The sequence below is a fragment of the Zalophus californianus genome, chromosome 2 (assembly GCF_009762305.2).
Source record: "Zalophus californianus isolate mZalCal1 chromosome 2, mZalCal1.pri.v2, whole genome shotgun sequence".
Classification (NCBI taxonomy): domain Eukaryota; kingdom Metazoa; phylum Chordata; class Mammalia; order Carnivora; family Otariidae; genus Zalophus; species Zalophus californianus.
This window is the reverse complement of record NC_045596.1, coordinates 154,780,526-154,801,286: the sequence shown is the minus strand read 5'-3', so window position 1 is coordinate 154,801,286 and position 20,761 is coordinate 154,780,526. Positions and strand designations below refer to the sequence as shown.

The following is a 20,761-nucleotide window of genomic DNA, read 5'->3' as shown; positions in this document are numbered from 1 at the left end:
CCCGGGATCACGACCCGAGCCGAAGGCAGACGCCTAACCATCTGAGCCACCCAGGCGCCCGGGGTTTTTGTTTTTAATGATTTTATTTATCTATTTGAGAGAGAGAGAGTGAGCAAGAGAGAGAGCATAAGCTGGGGGTGGGGGTGGGGGATAGGCAGAGGGAGAAGCAGGGAGCCCAATGCAGGGCTCCATCCCAGGACCCTGGGATCATGACCTGAGCTGAAGGCAGACACTTAACTGACTGAGCCACCCAGGCGTCCCTTGGCACTCAGATTTGACCCACATACTCTTCTTTAGGACCTCCCATAGGGTGAAATGGGATATTAACATTCTCATTACTAATTTCATTATCAACAAATCATAACAACCATCCCCACATGCACACCCTGTATTTAGTCCTTTCTGACCAGTAGCTGAAAAAGTAGAAATCACCCCTACTATTGAGAAGAAGAACACACTAAAGTTAAGAGAGAGGCTGAGTAATCTGTCCAGGCTCATAGACCTAGCGCGCGCGCGATGGGCTGTAGAGGTGAACTTTGCAGGGCAGTGGCCTCAGGCTGTGACAGGCAGCAGGGGAGGCGAGGATGCTTTGACTCCTTTTCTCTTTTCTCCTGGCACTAGCTGCATTTTGCCCTCAATTCCTGACCGTCCGCCACATCCAGTTTTCTTAATTAGAAAAAAAAACTTTATTTTTTGTTCACGAGGATTTTTTTCTTTTCTAAATAATCCATTTTTATTTTATCCTCCTTAACTTCTTCCTCTTGATTTCCTCAAGTTTATTTTTCAGAAGTCAGTTTTCTCAGTGTGATTTTCTAAATGATCTAGCATTTCAGTCTCGACTTTCTCTTTGACCCCAGAGTTAGAGGGTTCTAACCTTTGCAGGTAGTTAACCTTTTGTCATTAATTACAGGTGTTCTCTCAATCTCTCTCTCTCTCTCTTTTTTTTTTTTTTTTCTGGTGGAGTGAGGTGTGGTGGGCAGGCTATTTGTGTTTGGGAATGTTTAGGAAACACTTGTTTATTTGACCTGAATTGACTGTCACCACCTGTGTGAGAGCATTATGTTGAACTCCATGGGAAACACAGAGGTAGGTCAGAAACTGTTGTAGAGAATTAAGTCCCAGTTACCTGCTTTACTGTCTAGTGCTTTTAGTTTTCTTTTCTTTGTTTTTTAATTGAGATATAATTGACATGGAACATTGCGTTACTGTTAGATGTAAAGATGATGATTTGATTCCTGTATATCTTGCAAAATGATCACCACGATAAGTTTAGTTAACACCCATCACATAGTTACACGTTTTTTCCTTGTGATGAGAAATTTTAAGATCTACTCTTTGCAATGCTCAGATATATAATTACTAGAATATTAATTACTAGTAATAACTAGTTTTTACTGCATTGCAGCTAGATATTGTGGTCTATACAATTTCTACTTTTGAACTGTATGGCGCTTTTAAAAATAATTTATCTTCAGGAAACCTGGGTGGTTCAGTTGTTGGGCATCTGCCTTCGGCTTGGGTCATGATCCCGGGGTCCTGAGATCGAGTCCCGCATCGGGCTCCCTTTTCTGTGGGAAGCCTGCTTCTCCCTCTCCCACTCCCCCTGCTTGTGTTCCCTCTCTCTCTGTGTCTCGAAGGAACACAAGCAGGGGGAGTAAGAAAAAATAAATTGGACTTTATCAAAATTAAAAAGTTTTGGGGCACCTGGGTGGTTCAGTCAGTTAAGTGTCCAATTCTTGGTTTCAGCTCAGATCATGATCTCAGGGTCGGCGGGGAGTCCGCCTGTCTCCCTCTCTCTCTGCCCCTCCCCCCCTTTCTCTCTCAAATAATCTTTAAAAAAAAACACTTGGAGCACCTGGGTGGCTCAGTCATTGAGCGTCTGCCTTCAGCTCGGGTCATGGTCCCAGGGTCCCGGGATCAAGCCCCACGTCGGGCTCCCTGCTCGGCGGGAAGCCTGCTTCTCCCTCTCCCACTCGCCCTGCTTGTGTTCCCTCTCTCGCTGTGTCTCTCTCTGTCAAATAAATAAAATCTTAAAAAACAAACAAACAAACACTTTGTACTTCAAAGGGTAATACCAACAGAATGAAAAGGCAACCTGTAAAATAGGAGAAAATATTTGTAAATCATATATCTGATAATTGATTCATATCTGGAATACATAATAAACTCTTACAACTCAACAACAAAAACCAAATGATCCAATTCAAAAATGGGCAAAGAACTTGAATAGACATTTCTCCACAGAAGATATCCAAATAGCCAAAAAGCACATGAAAAGATGCTCAGCATCGCTAAGCACTAGAGAAATGCAAATCAAAACTCTGAGATAATGCTTGGCACCCAATAGGACAGCTATTATAAAAAAAATAAAGAAAGTAACAAGTGTAGATAAGGACGTACACAAATTGGAATCCTTGTGCTTTGCTGGTGGGGATATCAAAATGGTACAGCTGCTGTGGAAAATTCTCAAAAAATTAAACAAGGAATGGTCCAAATAATTCAGCCATCCTACCTCCAGGTGTATACTCAGAGGAACTGAAAGCAGGAACTTGAATATTTGTACACCCGTGTTCATAGCAGCGTTATTCACTATAGCCAAAAGGTAGAAACAACCCCAGGTCCATCAACAGATGAACAGATAAATAAAATGTGGTATGTACATAAAATGGAATACTACTTAGCCTTCAAAAGGAAGGAGATTCTGACACGGGCCACACAATAGATGAGCCTTGGGAACATCATGCCAGGTGAGATAGGCCAGTTACAAAAGGAAAAATACTGTATGAGGTACCCTGAGAGGTCAAATTCAGAGACAGAAATTGGGATGGGGGTTGCCTTGGGCTGGGGGGAGGGGGAATGGGGACAGAGTTTCAGTTTGGGAAGATGGAAAGTTCTGGAGACTGATGGTGCTGATGGTTACACAGCGATGCAAACATACTTAATGTCCCTGAACCCTACAGTTAAAAATGGCTAAAATGCTAAATTTTACGCTATGTATATTTTACCACAACAAAAAAGTAAATACCGAGCCCTAAAATTAAGTTAATTTCTCTCTACAAGTCTTCCATGTCACCTTCTGCCTATGAGATGTGACCAAGAGAGAAGGAGTTAAAGTTTCTAAAATCAACGTGATATTTGCATTTTTCTTGTTCCTTGGACAGTTTTTATTTTAAATAAATTGACATCATACTATTCAAGACCTAAAGGTTTGTGGCTGTTATTTCTTCCTTTTTTTTTTTTTTTTTATAAATGCCAAATAAACCTTTGTTTCATTTACTCTTTTCCCCTTGAATTCTACTTGGTATGACACATTTATCCCTCTCCTTTCTTTCCTGGCTTGTCTTTCATTTACTGCCTCAACTGTGTGCCAGGTGCCCTTGTAGGTGCTGGGGACCTAGCAGGGAACAAAATAGACCAAATCTTTACCCTTCTGAAGTTACGTTCTTGTGCAGGGAGGAAGGAAGTAAAAAAAGATCAGTATGAAAATATAGTACAGTGTTTTTGATCTTTTCTATTTAAAGTATCCTCCACAGATTCACGGGCAGAAGGGCAGCCGCAACACGATGTGGGAACCTGTTAGAAACTCGGGGACCCATCCTGAGCCAGCTGAGTGTGCACTTGTGGCAAGATGCCCAGACGATTCACAGGCAGCTTCAGGTTTGAGAAGCACTGCCTAGCCCCCGCTGAGTGCTAGGGTTTTAGGAAAATTAGGCAGGGAAGGGGATGATGTGGGAAACAGAGGGGCAAAAGAGAAATTAAATTTCCTTACTATCTACAGCCCATTGACAAGTCCTTGACACAGGCAGAGTGACATTTCTCTAGGGACTCAACTGCCTCAATGCTAATACTTTGCTAAGGGCAAAAGGCAATCTTAGCTTAACATTACCCCGACACCCCCAGGATCCTGCAAGTCTTCTTTAACATATAAAAGTTCCTTTGGAAACTTCCTTTATCTCTACCCACCTCCTCCCCCCCCCCCAAATATGTGTTGGCAATCATCTTCCAAGCAAATGGCCCACTCATACACATCTGAAGGGTCTCATGACTCAGGTTTTATTAGACAGCAATAAATGACCTTTTCTCAACAACAGCTAGCCCCCTCAAGGTCCTGGAAACCTTGCTTCCAAAATTCCTTAGAGACTTACACTATCCCTAACCCTCTCCCAACTTGAAAGTATGTAACCAGCCACTCTTCCTGACCCCAGTGCTTTCTGCCCACAAGTCCTGTCCCCCCTGCTTTAATTAAAGCACCTTTCTGCACCAAAGATGTCTCAAGAATTCTTTCTTGGCCATCGGCTCCAAACTCCAACCTTTCCTACATCAGGGGTCAGGGAGGCCTCACTGGGAAGGAGTCCTTGGGGGTACCAGCGGTGAGCTCGGCAGATACATGGAGGAAGAAGCTGCAGCTAATGGTAAGGCCCCGGGGGAACCGGGAGCTGGCGAAGCAGCATCCGGTTGCACCGCACTCACGCTCAATAAGTCTTTATTCCAGGCCCTCTGCTTTGGGTGTGTTGGGGCGCTGGTTCCAACGCTGTAATTTGAGCGGCTGCCAATTAGCCAGGCCCCTAGATGCGCCAGGCACCCTGCCCGGTGCTTACTTGGGGGCACACAAATAAAAGCGTTATTTGCCTAGAGTTTCTGCCATTCTGTCTAAAGCTTTTCTTTGAGTTTCTTTTCAGATGCAAATTCTCCCCTTACATCAGTCAGGCTTGTAGCAGAAGAAACCACAAAGTAACCCTCTGAATTTACTCCTTTCTCTTGGCTTCCTCAATCTTAACGTCTTCCGTAAACTCCGTCCCTCTCCCCAGCATCTTCCCGTTTTTCCAAGCCCCAACCGTCGACACTCTTAAAAGAGTAGACCAGGCAAGTGGATCTCAGCCCGAAATCGGGGCTGACCGAGACGATCACTCCGTGCTTCAACTTGTCCTCGGTTTCCGAGCAGAAGGGCGGTGGAGCGCGGCCTGGGCCGGCACCTGACCCAAGCGGGCCCCGCCACCCAGTCTGGGACCTGGGGCGCATTCCTCTACCTCTCCCAGTGTTCATCTCCTACCCGCCAGCCTCCCTGGGTTGTTTTGAAGCCCAAGTGAGATCATTCATAGAAAAGCATTTTGTAGGTCATAAAGTGCTAAAGGTAACACACACGACAGTGGCAGCGCCACGACTACAGCCAAATGACTGGCGGCGCGCCCCTCATTCCCCCCCCCGCTCCCATCGTCTGGTTCCTTCTGCACCGCAGCCGCACTCGCGCACGCTGACTGCACACACTGTCCCGGATTCCGCGTCTGGGGCCACAGGTTTCCCCCGGGAGCACGGGCCGGATGCGGAGGAGAGCACTGATTGGCTGCGGAGGAAGTGGGCCGAGCGGTGACGCGCGGCGCCTGGAGACTGCGCCGCGGGGTGCGCGGGGGGGACGGGGCGGGGCGGGAAGGGCGCGGAAGCGCAGAGAGGAGGGGTGGGACCAGGGGGGCAGGGAGGGAGGGAGGGAGAGGAGGGGGAGGGGCGGAGGGAGGGAGAGGAGGGGGAGGGGCGGAGGGAGGCAGAGCCGGAGAGGTAAGGGGCGGGGGCGGGGAGGGGGACAGGCTAGGGTGGGACGGGGGGCTGCGGCGTGGAGGGAGGTGGGAGGGGATGAGGGCGAAAGCGGTTTTTGCGCCGCCGGGTGGAGGCCTGGTCTCAGCCCCCATGGCCGCGTCGCCCTTCCCGCGGAAGACAGTGGCCCTGGAGAATCATTACTGGCCCATCAGGGGAAGGGACGGGGCCGGCGGCGCGGGAGGGGTCGGTCCAGGGCCGCCTAGGGCCCGCGACGGGCGTACCCGCGCCCTCTGAGCCTTGGCTCTCGCAGTGTCGCCACGCCCAGGAGGTTTCCGGTCACAGCACGTTTCTGGGCATTTCAGTGCTTCCCAGGCTGTTCTCCAGCCGCCGCCCTTCCCTCCTTCGACTGCTGGACCCCGCGCCCGAGGGAGGGGGGACGTCGGGGTCGTGTCCCTTGGTGCTTGCTGGCGGATCGGAGGGGTGGGGGGCACTTAGCGACCCCTAGCGGGATCTACTGTGCGCCTGGTGCGGTGCGGGTGAGTGGGATGGGGACTGGATTACCGGCAACCAGGAGGACCCCGAGCGAGGGGCAGCTATAGGGGGTCATTGAAGGGGGTCTGATCATGAGATGTGTAAGCTCCAGGGCAGAGGAGGCGTGGGCCTTGGGGGCGATCTGGCTGGTGGAGAGGTGGGTGCCCCAGGCCGAGGGAGAGATGTGATGGAGGCAGGGACATGACTTGCTGGGGTCAAGGACTGGAGGAGTGGGAGGGGAGCGGGAGGTTCCAGGTCAGTCCAGTGCCCTGCAGAGCCTGCTTGGTGGAAGGTGACGCCCCCACACTTGGCAGTGTGACTTGGCAAAGGTAGCCTTTGTGAGGCATGGTGTCCTCCGTGTCCTCGTGAGTAGGTGGGACAATAGCTCGCTGTTGGGAGGATTTGTAAGACATGCACATGAAATTGTTGTGCCTTTCCCAGCATCGCATAGCTTAATAAACTTAGCCCTTTCCCTTCTGGAAGGAGAAGGAAGTCAACTTGTGAGGCTTCTGTGGACACTAGGAACACAGCTAATAGCCAGAGTCCAACAGAATCGCTAAGAGTCCTCCAGAATAGGTGCCTGGCCTAGCTGGCCATCTGTTTCTGGAATGCACATCCCCTTACAGGCTGGGTCTGCATTAAGGCCGGGGTCTCAACTTGTTTATTCTTTTTAAGAATTCTTACACATCACAACAGAGGGAACTTACTGAATCGACCGCATCAGCATGGACACACACACGCAAAGACACACATTTGATGACATTCCCTCTCTCAAAGGTACACACAACCACCCAGGTTATCCTCAGCCAGAATTCCTCGATTTGCAACTCTGTGTTGGGTTTGGGATTCTGGCTTTAATGGTAGAGATCTAACAGGGTCTGAGAGGTGGGACCCCGGCACTGCTACAGCACAGCCCTAGGCAAAACCTCAGGCACCAGCGAGGGGCGCTGTTGGTGATACGGCACAGAGCGGAGGAGATACGTGCCCGAAGTCACACAACTTGTGGGTTGGGCTTTGTGGGATTTTGACTCTGATGAGTCACTGGAGTGTTGAGAATGCCCTGGTAAATCATTTCCATGACTCAGTATCACCACCTATAAGTTAGGAGCAAGGATACTGGCTGTATAGCTTCCCTTAGGGTAGGAACTGTCTTAAATGGCTCCTCCCACCTTAAGACGGTTGGTGGATGGGACTGTCATTTTTGAGGGATGGTGTGGGTGTAGCCTTCCAGTGAGTTCAGGGCCCTGGCATGGCTGAGGCAACACGGAGGAGCCAGGAGAAGCCTGTTGGGGACAGTGGTACAACCCCCCCTCCAAAAGAGGGGAGGAGGAAGCTGGAGAGGTGGAGCAGATTTGGTGGAGAGAGACGTCACGGCACTGGGGTTCCCAGTGTCCTCTTCCCAGGGGCAGAGCATGGCTGTGTGAATGCCTGGATGCCGGCCGGGACAGGGGAAGCTTCCCTTTGTAACAAATGTGGACTCTGATTTAGGAAGTAGTTTGATTGACGGCATAGTCAGGGCTGAGCCACATTAAATGCAAACAGGTGTGCACCTTCTTCCTGCCTGAGGACAGCCGTCCCCCGAACCCTCCGGAACCTGGCCCCTGCCTCGTTTCCTTCTCCAGGTGGGCCCTGCTCTGACAAAAGGCTCATTCTTGGAGCTCTTCCTTAGGGCTTTACAGAATGCCATGCTGTGCGGGCTTTGCTGATGTCAGCTTTTAAATGTCATTGAAACATCCCAGTGAGCCCTAGCGACAGCATTGGCTGGTGAGACCTCTCTTCATTCTGGCCTGGCTGTTGTCTTCCCGCCTCTTTGTCCTCTCAGCATTATGCTGCCCCTCTCCTCAGCAAGCTCATTTATATCTTTTTACCTTTAATTAAACACCCTCTCTATATACACACCCAGAATATTCTCTTCCATCTCGGTCAGTCCTTCCCATCCTCAAGGACTAGGGCCAGCTGCACCATCTTCTGTCCTTCCCTGGCAGCTCCAGCCTGGCTCTGGGAACCTGATATTCAGAGCCCCTTCACATACTTGTATGCGATCCTGAGGTGCCTGCCATTGTGTTGTGTTTATGAATTGTAATTTTTCTTCTGGAGTGTAGGTTTCCCGGTGGCAGAGAGGCTCCCAGATATGTCTTCGTATTCCTGCGGCACGGAAAGTGATGCTGAATGTGTTTCAGGCTCTCACTAAATACTTCCTGGTATAACTGGTAGGTTGTATTCATTTCCTTCTCCCCGTCCTGGGGCTCTGGGCCATGCGCAGCTTGGAAGATGAGGCAGGTTCTTGGTAAGATGAAGAAAAGGGGTACACGAACGCTCCAGGGCCTTGCTAGGAAAAGCACTCAGCTTTGGCAGCGTTTTCGTTATCTTTCCAGTGTAACAACCTCCTACCCTCAAAACTTAGTGACTTAAAACCAACCGTTTGTTTGCTCATGAACCTGCCAGCCGGGCCGGGCTCAGGCAGGTGCTTTTGCTGCCCATTCTTGTCTGGGGTTGCTTGGGTGGCTGCAGTCGGAGGGGAGCCCATCGGCACGGGACCAAGATGGCCTCCCTCACGAGGCTGCAGTCAGTGCTGGCCCTCAGCTGGTGGGCCTCAGTTCTCCATGGAGCCCCTCAACCTTTCCGTGGCCAGGCCAATTCTTAACAGCATGGCTGCTTGGTTCTGAGAGGCCTTTCTTGCCAAGGCCTTGGAGTCACTCGGTGTCACTTCTGCATTCTATTGTCTAAAAAAGTCACAGGGCCAGCCAGGACTCTGGGAGGGATGTGGACCCCATCTCTTGATAGGAGGAGTGGAGAGAGTTACACTGCAAAAAGGCATGCGGGGTGGGAGGGATGGTTGTGGCTGTTTTGAAAACCATACTACCTCATCAAGAGAGGCAGGTCTTTTAGAAATGTCCCGTGCCACAGCCCGGGAAGGCCTATTTCCCTGGACATGACACCCCCCTGCACCCCTGCCCTCTTGGCTCACCAGGCCCGCTCCCCTCCAGCGCCGCCTGAGCTGGAGCCTCGTGATTCTGGCTGGATTGTGTGGGGAGAGGGAGGCTCCACAGGGGACGAGGAAGGGAAGAGGGCTGAGAGAGCGGCTGCCGATGCCCACCTGGAGCGGTCTGGTGCCCACGTGATCCAGAGGAAACGTGAGCAACTGGTGGGTGCCGTCCTGTGGTCTCTGTCAGACTAGGACCACTTTCTTTCGGACAGTCGAGTTTACCTTCCGGTTTTCCACCCACAAGGGGCACAGGTTCAAAAAGTATCTTCGTGGATGTTAAGAATTTCCCTCTAATAGAAAATCCAGAAGAGCTATGTGTTTAAATGGTTGCTCGAGGCTTTTCAAGACGAAAAAAAAAAAACCATTGTCTCTCATCCCGATGCTTACTGAGCATCAGAAAGTGAAGCTGTTAGGTGCGGCTGTGTGCTTCCAAGCCCCGTCGGTGGTGGAGAGGGCCCTTCTGAGCAGGCGCAACCCCTCCTTGTCATCGCAGGGCCCCCGCATCATTGGTCCTTCCCTGTGTCTGCAGCCTTCTGGGCCTGGGCCCATCTGCCCTTAGTCCTCAGGTGGGAAGGGCCGGATCCTTCTAGGGGCCCAGACGCAGCTCAGCTACCTCTGGAGTAAGATCTGGAGCAGCCCAGGAAGCTGTGATGCCGCCAAGGACCTGGGCGCCTAGATGGCTCAGTCGGTGAAGCGTCTGCCTTCGGCTCAGGTCATGATCCCTGGGTCCTGGGATCGAGCCCCGCTTTGGGCTCCCTGCTCAGCGGGGTGTCTGCTTCTCCCTCTGCCTCTGCCCCAACCCCCACTCATGCTCGATCTCTCTTGAATAAATACTGCCGAGTGCCAAGAAGTGTGCTCTCCCTGGCTCAAGAAGCAAAGGAAATAATGCCATCAGTCTCAGCGACTGAGTGGACCGTGAGAAGTTTAGAAGGTTCACCAGATGGAAACACCTGTGCCGACGTTGACCGCCTGCAGCGTGCAGGGCCCTGAGCTGAGTGGCGCCTGGGGCAGGCCGACCAAGGGGGAAAGGGCCTGGCTGTGTTCCTGTTCCACGGGGGTGGGCATACAGGCCATGTACACGTGACCCTTCTGCTCTTGCTTCTGCTATGTTGCATACTACACACGGGCCACTACACGGAGAGTACTATGTGCTTTCACATTTAGGATCCAGGCCAGCGCTGGGCGCGTGGGGACTGAAGGCGAATGAGAAAGCTGGGCCTAGAAACGAATACACAGCAGCACTGTTGAGTATGTGACATCCAGGGGTCGCTTCTGTTGTTGCTCTAGAGTTTGTGATGAGCGGCGCCTTCCCCCACCTCTGCCGAGAGGAACCACTGCTCCTAGGGCAAGTGGCCGGAGCGACAGAGAACAAAAGGGGCCTATAATATTCTATTATTATTATTTTTAGATTTTATTTGAGAGAGAGAGAGAGAGTGCACACCAGCATGAGTGGTGGGGAGAGGCAGAGGGAGAGGGATAAGCAGACTACCCACTGAGCAGAGAGCCTGATGCAGGGCTTGATCCCAGGACCCCGGGATCATGACCTGAGCTGAAGGCTTAACCGACAGCCGCCCAGGCGCCCCAATATTCTGTTATTATAAGGAAGTGCTCAAAGATCGACGGGGACATTTCAGAAGACACAAGAGCCAGCTGAATGGGGCTCCCACCCCCAGGCCGCCTCCCCACGCCAGAAGGGACTGTCTTACAGAGGAGTGAATGAACAATTTAGAGCTGGAAAACTTGGTTTCTATTTTTTTTTTTTTTTAAAGATTATTTGACAGAGAGAGACCCAGCAAGAGAGGGAACACAAGCAGGGGGAGTGGGAGAAGGAGAAGCAGTCTTCCCGCTGAGCAGGGAGCCCGATGCGGGGCTCGATCCCAGGACCCTGGGATCATGACCTGAGCCGAAGGCAGACGCTTAACCGACTGAACCGCCCAGGCGCCCCTGGAGAACTTGATTTCTAGACCTGGATTTGAATCCTGCCTCTAAGTAGTTAGGTGAACTTGGATATATTAATTCATCTTAAAAAGAAAAAAAAACCTACATAAAGGTTGCAAGTAAAACAAAAATTCGTTTTTTTTCTCCGCTGCGCCTTTGAGAATAAGTTGCTGTGCTGCATCATGCCCCATGCCTTGGCATGTCCTTCCCACAAATAAAAACCTTCCACTTGTGTGGGACACAGCCATCAAAGTCAAGAAATTAACATTAATACCTTACTACCGTCCAGTCTTTAGGCTGGAGAGTTATCCTTTGTGCCAGTAATGTTGTTTATAGCAAAGGATCTAACCCGGGGTCACATGTTGCATTTGACTCTACGTGGAACTGCTTTTCAGCCTGGAACTGCAGAAGCTTAAAACGTGTGTGGATTACATGTCAGTTGTCTTGTGGAGTGTCCTCAGTCTGGGTTTGTCTGGTGTTTCCTCTTCACTGGATTCAGACTATGGATCCTTGGCAGGAACATCACACAAGTGACTGTGTTGTTTTCACTTTGACCTCTCAGGCTGCTCCTGATTTCAATTTTAACCGTTACTGGAATGATTGCTTTTGCCATTTGATTAAGATGGTGCCTGCCAACCTCTCTCCACTGTAAAGTTTCTTTTTCTATTGCAATTATTACTTATTTTGTGGGGAGGTCATTTGAAACCTGTTCTTCATGAGACTTAAGTTCACTTATTTATTTACATGACTATGGAATCATGGGTTCCTGTGTTGTTCAATAGGTTATAGTCCATTACTACAGTTTTGTTTTTTTAATTTTAATATTCAAATTGTCCTCTGCTGGGCCAGTGGAAGCCTCTCTGAGCTGGTTCCTATGTCCTTTTGAGCTGTCCCTGTTCATCTTTGAGCACGTCCTTATACAAATAACAAACGAACATTCTAGTCCTCTCTTGGCCATTTGTCCCGGTAGCACCAGTTCTTTATAGCAGAGAACTCAGAAACCAAGGTTAGGGTGCGCTTGATACAGTTGGGGTGCTGTGGCTCCCAGGCCCTCTCAGTGGACAGAGCTAGGGAGATCCGTGAAGATACATTCATATATTTACATCTATACATGTATATTTATTTCTGTGTCTGCTGGACTGTTGAACACAGTGACCTCACACCAAGAGCTCAGTGCCCGTCTAGCACCACAGAATTCATTCCAGTTCCCTCCCTTTACTTAGTTGTGACTCTTCAACAGAGGCACGTCTGGCTTACGTTGTGTGTCATATGACTACCTATGGATTGCTCCCCTTCCTGTAACCAGTCTCCCATTGTCACTGTACCCCTCCCCCATGTGGATGCCGTCCTCCCCCAGCTTGGGCTCCGGCACCCCTCACCCACCCACAGTCCCCTTCTTCACCCTGCTCAGGATCTCAGACCCATGCTGCCCATGGGGACTCCATCCTCCATCTGCTCAGGTTCTGCCACCCTCCCCCCCCCCCCACGGGGGCACCCTCCCACACCCCCGTTGGCTCTCTTCACCCTGTTCAGGGCCTCATACCCCACACCGAGTCCCCCCCCATACCAAGAAGCCCCTCTACCCTCATGCAGACATGCAGACATGTTCTTCAACCGCTTGGGGGTAAAGTGGGGGCTCTGACACCCCAGTCTCGACCCCTTACCACCCCCTGTGTGGACACAGTAGTGTTAGGACTGAGTTCTTCAGGAAAGGAAGGAAGGAGGAGGAGCCACATGTTAAATGTTAAGTCTCAGATTCCTCATCAGTAAAATGAGCAGAATAATGGCTCCCACGTAATATGGTTGCCTTGAGAACCACAGGAGGTAACGTAGGTGAGGTGCCTGCTCAGCACAGGACCTGGCTTGTGGTGGCCACTCACTGTCAACTGCCATCATTGTTACTATACATTAACATTTTCATTTTGTACTGTGTCATTTGGCAGGGACACATTAGAGACGCACAGAGAGAAGACAGGAGGAGCGGGTGCGAATGGCAGATACATCAAGAGAGGACTAATGCCTCTTTCTTAAGAGAATGGAGACACTCATTAATGTCATCTGAATTAAAAGACATAAGTAAGGGGAAAACACCGGGAGGAAACATGTTAATGTGTTAAGAGTGATGATCTTTTTTTGGTGGGCTTATGTGACTTCAAGTTTTTTCATGTGTTTTCCAAAATATAGTCAATAAATAGTATTCAAACTTAGAAAAAAATTATCTTAGGATGACTGTAGTTAATGTCAACATAACTACTTGAAAACTGCTTTCAGCCTGAGTGGTTGGTTGTGTTTTTTTTTCCTTCGGCCTGGTAGGTTCTGGGGAAGAGCGCCTGGATTCGGATCCTGGCTCTTCCATTTCCCAGCTACATGACTATGGGCAAGTTCATTAACTTCTTTGTGCCTTTTTGTTTGTTTTATAAAGTGAGGAATCCTACAGTGCCTAATTTGGGGTTATTAATCAGTTAAATGAGATGCTGCTTCTGGGGCACCTGACACAGAGTAAGCACACAAATATGTGAGCTGTTGATATTGTTGTGATCTCATGGGAAGGAATGCGGTGAGTGGTTCCCGAGATGTCTCAGAGGAGAGAACTTCTCGGACTAGCCTCAGCTGTGCCTCCCCCTGAGTTAGTAGCCTGTGACCCACGCAGAGACTTCAGGCAGATGGGCCTCCCGTGGGGCAACAGTGGTGGCGAGGGTGACAAACCAAAACAGGCGAAGTGTTTTCTTCACTTCTTGGAAGGGATTCAGAGATCAGCTTCTTCATGGACGCAGCAGCCTGACGTTAGGACACCGTGACTGACACCTGCAGGACGAATGATGTAGCTGTGTGTGAGCTGGCGTCCAGCGTGGGAATCACTCATATACTCACTCACTCACGCACTCATTCATTCGGCTATTAATTTCACATATATTTATTAAATGCTCGCTATGTGTCAGACCCTGTGGTAGGCAATGGGATGCAACCATTAAAATGCAAGCGATTAGGGGCACCGGAGTGGCTCAGTTGGTTAAACGTCCGACTCTTGGTTTTGGCTCAGATCATGAACTCATGGGTCATGAAATTGAGCTCTGCGTTGGGCTCCCTGCTCCACTGCGGAGTCTGCTAGAAGATTCTTTCCCTCTGCCCCTCCCCCCACTCATGCTCCCTCGCTCGCTCCCTCTCTCTCTCAAATAAATAAATAAATCTTTAAAAAAATGCACTTGGTTAAAAAATATACTGTAAAATAAAAAATGCAATTAATAACGGATTCAGATATCTGTACACCCATGTTTGTAACAGTATTATTGACAATAACCCAAAAGCTAGAAGCCACCCAAGTGTCCATTGATGGATAGTGGATAAACAAAAATGTTATATACATACAAAAGAATATTATTCAGCTGTAAAGAAGGAAGAAAATTCTGACACAGGCTGCAACATGGACAAACCTTGAGGACATTGTACTGAGTGAAATAAGCCAGTCACCAAAGAACAGATACTGTGCGTAGAGTGGCCAAATTCAGATAGACACAAAGTAGAATGGTGGTTGCCAGGGGCTGGGGGTGGGGGGAGGAGTGGAGAGTTAGTATTTACTGGATAAAGAGTTTCAATTTGGAATGATGACAAAATTTCTGAAGATGGGTGGTGATGACCATTGCATGATAATGACTGTGTACTTAGTACCACTGAACCATACAGTTAAAAACAGTGAAAATGTAAGTTTTATGTTGTGTATATTTTACCACGATTTTTTCAAGTGTGAAAAAATGATAACTTTAGACAGTGGAATAAAGCATAGAAATTAAATTCATGAAAAAAATTTACCTAACAGGCTTAGCTTTTACAATTTGTTTTCTTTTAAAAACTTTTTGAACAGACACATCAGTAACCAAGATGTATGGGTAACAGATAAGCATGTGCAAAGAGGCTCAACATCATTAGTCATTAGGAAAATATAACTTATAACCAGAATAATACACCATGACACACCTAAGTGGTTAAAATTGAAGAGATTGACCATACCCAGTGTTGACGTGGATGTAGAGCAAATGGAACTCTCATACACTCGTGGTGAGAATGTGAAATGGTGCAACCACTTTGGAAAACAGTTTGGCAGTTTGTTTTAAAACGTTAGACGTAAAAAAACTAAAAATAAAAATAAATTTTAAAAAATTAAAAAAAAAAAAAGACGTAGGGGTGCCTGGGTGGCTCAGTCGGTTGAGCGTCTGCCTTTGGCTCAGCTCATGATCCCAGGGTCTGGGATTGAGCCCCATATCAGGCTCCCTGCTCAGCAGGCAGCCTGCTTCTCCCTCGCCCTCTGCCTGCCGCTCTGCCTACTTCTGCTCTCTCTCTATCTCGCTGTCAAATAAATAAATGAAATTTTTTTAAGATTTTATTTATTTATTTGACAGAGAGAGACACAGCAAGAGAGGGAACACAAATGGGGGAGTGGGAGAAGGAGAAGCAGGCTTCCCGCAGAGTAGGGAGCCCGAGGCAGGGCTCGATCCCAGGACCCTGGGATCATGACCTGAGCCGAAGTCAGACGCCTAATGACTGAGCCACCCAGGGGCCCCAATAAATGAAATCTTTAAAAAAAAAAGTTAGACATATATCCTGTTAAATGATCCAGCCATTGCACTCCTACAGATTTACCTAGGAGAAATGAAAGCATACGTTCATACAAACCGGAAACAATACAGATGTCCATCAACAGATACATGGATAAACAAACTGTGTTATATGCATACAATAGAATACTACTCCACAATAAAAAAGAATGAACCGTTGGTACTACATGGATGAATCTCAAAATAATTGTGCTGGGCAAAACCAGGCAAAAAGAGTATATACTGTATGATTACATTTATATAAAATTCTAGAAAATGTTAACTAATATACAGTGATAGTCAGTGGTTGCCTGCAAATGAGAGAGAGGTCAGGGAGGGCAGGAAGAAGGGATTATCAGGGGGCACCAGGAAACTTGGGGGGACATAGATAAATCCTTTATCTTGATTGTGGTCATTCTTTCATGGGTGTTTACATAGGTCAAAACTTATCAGGTTATACACTTACGTATGTACAGCTTATTACATGTCAATTGCACATTAGTAAAGTTGTTAAAGCCAAAATTAAAACAAAATTAATGCACAGAAAAAATACAATAAGTAAGGGGCAGGAAAAATCATAGCGTTCCCCAGGGGCACAAGATGGGGCTGCGCATGCAAGTGGTGGTGGTCAGGTGAGGCTTCACAGCAGAAGCTACCTGGGGATGAATAAGTGTGGTCAGGCAGAATACGGGATAGGAGAGGGTCTTTCCTAAGAAGGAGGAAATGTGTGGGAAGACTCACAGGCCTCAAAAGAGCCTGAGGCTGGAACTTGGTGTGGCTGGAACTCAGGGCACGGGGGCAGTAGGGAGACAGGAGGACCAGAGAGAGAAACCAGGGACCAACTATGAATGTGGATTTTCTCTTGAAGTCAATGGAGAAGAACTACAGGCAAGCAGAGGGTTGTCCCATGTGCAGTTTATTTTATTTTTTAAAAAGATTTATTTATTTATTTATTTATTTATTTATTTATTTATAGTGAGCAGGAGGAGGGGCAGAGGGAGAGAGAGAGAGAGAGAATCCCAAGCAGACTCTGTGCTGAGCACAGAGCCCGATGTGGGGCTCGATCCCATGACCCTGAGATCATGACCTGAGCCTACATCAAGAGTCAGAAGCTTAACCGACTGTACCACCCAGGCACCCCACATGTGCGGTTTAGAAAGATGTTCCAACTACAACCTGAGAAGTGGGCTGGAGGGGGAGTAGAGTCTGGGCAGGCGGGAATCTGGGAGTTGGCGAGAATGTTTAACCAGTGAGGAGTGACCCAAGACAGGAACAGTTGGGATATGCCACTCCCCGCCCCCCTCACCTTTTTCACACCCTGGAAAGTTAGGACATTTGATCCCGGCTTTACATAAGAGGAAAGGGACTTGGAGTAGTTTAAATAGCTTGCTTATGGTACCACAGCTCGTGAGCAGGACATCTGGGGTTTCCAGTCCGATGGGTTCTGAATCCAAAGTCCATTATGTTCACAGGTTTTTGTCTAAATAAAAGGCATCTGGAATGACTCCCCTCTCCCGCTGCCTAATTTTTCTCACTCTCACTGTGGCTTCCCCCCCGCCCCCCACGGGAGCATGAAACAGAAGATATAACATCATCTGGGCATTCAGGAAAAGAAGGCTTCCTGGAGGAAGAGGCATTTCATCAGAGCCCTGAAGAATTCTGAGGAGGAGGAAGAGCTAGTAAAGGAACAAGGTAGGGGAGTGGGGCAGGAGCAGGAGGAGAAGATGTTCTGCAGTGGGAAGAAGAGCCTGTGTGGCTGGCTGGGAGCAAATTATTGACTGGAATGCTCGAAGAACCAAGCCCCAGAGTGGCTGAAGATGGTGTGAGATGCAGAGAGGCACACGACGTGACACTGATTTTTCGCTCTCCGTGGAGCAGCTTACAGAGTGGAGCGCAGGGGAGAGAGGCCAGTCAGGTGAACCCTGTTGATCTGCTGGTGAGATCGTGCCCACCAGGCATCTCTCTGCCTTACAGTGGTTACCATGGAAACATTAGATCGTACACCGAGAAGCGTCTATTCAGCCCCTCTGATTAAAGATGATGACAAGGACGAGATGGGGAAGCGATTTACTGACTATTTTACTGGCAGCAGGGCAAAATGGATTCTAACCATTTTAAGGGTATGGTTCTGTGGCAGTAAGTACACTCATAATATTGTGCAGCCAACACCACCACGCATCTCCAGGAATCTCTCGTCATTCTCATAAGCTGGAACTCTGTACCCATTACAATAACTCCCGTTTCCCCTTTCCCTCCCCAGACGCTGGGGAGTATTGTTCTACTGTCTGTCTCTATGACTTTGACTCTGGGTACACGGAATCCTCCATACGTACATAGTGGAATCATACAATATTTGTTGTTTTGTGCCTGGCTTATTTCACTTAGCACGATGTCTTCAAGGTTCATCTGTGTTGTGGCATGTGACAGCATTTCCTTCCTTCCTTTGTAAAGTTGAATAATATTCCATTGTATTTATAGACCACATTTTGTTTATCCATTAAGTGTTGATGGACACTTGGGTTCTTTCCACCTTTTGGCTATTGTAAATAATGCTGCTATAAACATGGGTATACTGGAAACCTCCTTTGTAGACATGGATTATTGGTATTTAGTGAGGAAGACAGACTTCTGGCTGATGAGTTTCAAGTAAAAGGGAAGGAAAATAGGGAGAAAGAAATGTTTTCCCTAAAAGTCAACTCTAAGTACTCTTTGTGCCTGAATACTTTATGAGCTTATTCTAAGTAGTGCTCTCCTTTGCTGTTGTCCTGTGTATGGTCCGTCAAGACTGCAAGTGGGTCCAACTTGAGTTAACGTGACAGACAGGGCAGACCACCTTTCTCTTCAAGACACAGATTTGCCTTGGGACACTTCTCCTGGGGAATTCTTTGGGCTTCTCAGAAAACTGCCGAAAAGCCAGCTGGATTGTTCCACCATCTACAAGAATATAGGCTCCATGATGGCAGGATCATGTCTATTCTGTCTGTTTTACTAACTAGTGAAACTCCAGCACATGGCACTCAAAATTTGTCAAATGAGCGACCGTGTCTTCTGCTGATTGGACTCTCCATGCGCTCCTAGGCAAGTCTTATCTCAGGGAAAGAAGAGGCTACTCGACCAGAAGCAGACTCAGAGCTTGTCGGATTGTTGTCTGACATGTGAGTGTCCTTGGCTTGCCCCTTGTACTTCCTGGTTTCTCATCGCTCAGCTGATGGAAATGACACCTGCTTGGACTGACCTTACCAGGTGTCATGAGCATCGAGGGACTCATGTAAACAAGTGCTGTACAAATGAATGCCATAAGAGTGTCTAGCCCTGGCCTCTCTTTGGGACACCAGTCTTGCATCGACAACTAACCTGTCACCTGCGGGCACCTCTCACATCTTGGCACCCCAAAAGCAGCACCCTCTCCCAACTTCCCACTTTTCCTCACTGTATTGCTATTTTCTCAGGCTTTTTGCTTGCAACTCGAGTCCCGTTTAGCTCCTCCCTCTCTCTGGCGTTCCCTCTCCTGCCCTTCGTCTGGCTACTTCTTTTCTTTGGTGGCCCTGGTTTCTTCTGCCGCCACACCTCGACAGGAGTCTCTCCCTCTAGTCTGACTGCTGCCAAAGCCTTGACCATCTTCTGCCTCTTGACTTTTTTTCCTGCCGACGGGCAGCTCTGGTTTATCATGCCTCTACTTAGAAATGACCACGATGCTCAGACACACAAGGATGCCTACAATAATCAAAAACAGAAAGTAACAAATGCTGGCGAGGATGTGAAGAAATCTGAAGCCTCGTGCACTGTGGGTGGGAAAGTACAATGGCACAGCCATTATGGAAAACAGTGTGGTGATTCCTCAAAAACTTAAAGCTAGAACTACTGTATGATGCAGCAATCCTGCTTCTGGGTATATACACCAAAGAATTAAAAGCAGGGACTCAAAGAGATATTTGCACACCCATGTTCACGGCAGCATTATTCATGATAGCCAAAAGATGGAAATAACACAAGGGTTTCTCAACAAATAGGTAAACAAAATGTGGTCTATACATATAATGAAATATTTTTCAGCCTTAAAAAGGAAGGAAATCCTGTCACATGTTACAATGTGGATGAATCTTAAAGATAGTATAAGTGAGGTTAAGCCAGTCACAAAAAAAGCACACTCTATATGATTCCACTTAAATGAGGTACCCAAAGCAGTCACATTTATAGAGGCAGAAGGTAGAATGTGAGTGACCTAGGGTTGGGGAGGAGGTAGGGAGGAAAGAGGATTTGTTGTTTACTAGGTACAGAGTTTCACATTTTCAAGAGAAAAAAATTCTGGAGCTGTGTTTCACAACAACATGAATATACTTAACACTACTGAGCTGTACACTTAAAAATGGTTAAGATGATGGGGCACCTGGGTGGCTCAGTCAGTGAAGCATCTGCCCTGGGCTCAGGTCATGATCCCAGGATCCCGGGGATAGAGGCCCGCAGCGGGCTCCCTGCTCAGCGGGAAGCCTGCTTCTCCCTCTCCCGCTCCCCCTGCTTGTGTTCCCTCTCTCGCTGTGTCTCTCTCTGTCAAATAAATAAATAAATAAATCTTAAAAAAAAAATGGTTAGGATGGTAAATTTTTTTTTTTTTTAAGATTTTATTTATTTATTTGAGAGAGAGAGAATGAGAGAGAGAGAGTACATGAGAGGGGGGAAGGTCAGAGGCGCCCTGCCAAGCAGGGAGCCCGACGCGGGACTCGATCCCGGGACTCCAGGACCATGACCTGAGCCGAAGGCAGTCGCTTAACCAACTGAGCCACCCAGGCGCCCCTAGGATGGTAAATTTTATATTACGTGCTTTTCTTTTTTAAATTTTTATTTATTTATTTTAAAAAGATTTTATTTATTTACTTGACAGAGAGAGAGAGCACAAGTAGGCAGAGGGGCAGGCAGAGGAAAAGGGAGAAGCAGGCTCCCCGCTGAGCAGGGAGCCCAATACCAGGACTCGATCCCAGGACTCCAGGATCATGACCTGAGCTGAAGACAAACGCTTAACTGACTGAGCCACGCAGGCGCCCCGTTACATGTTTTTCACCACAATGTTTAAAAATGACTGATGGATTAAGGAAGGGCCTAAGTCGATCCTCTGCACCGAGGCCTTTCAAGCCCCTCGCACATGTGGTCTCTGGCTTACCTAACCTAGACTTGCCCTGAACCTCCTGGCCAC

At 48.3% G+C, this 20,761-nt stretch overlaps 1 long non-coding RNA gene across 2 annotated transcripts; it reads left to right on the top strand.

Moving 5' to 3' along the window:
• The first annotated feature begins 5,508 nt into the window (after positions 1-5,508).
• Positions 5,509-13,871, top strand: LOC113925635. Of its 2 annotated transcripts, none has more exons than XR_004819930.1 (3): positions 5,509-5,550; positions 8,163-8,270; positions 12,928-13,871. It is a non-coding gene; the product is annotated as an uncharacterized LOC113925635 (long non-coding RNA). The 2 variants fall into 2 exon arrangements; XR_003521005.2 differs by lacking the exon at positions 5,509-5,550 and adding an exon at positions 6,900-7,682.
• The last annotated feature ends 6,890 nt before the right edge of the window (positions 13,872-20,761 follow it).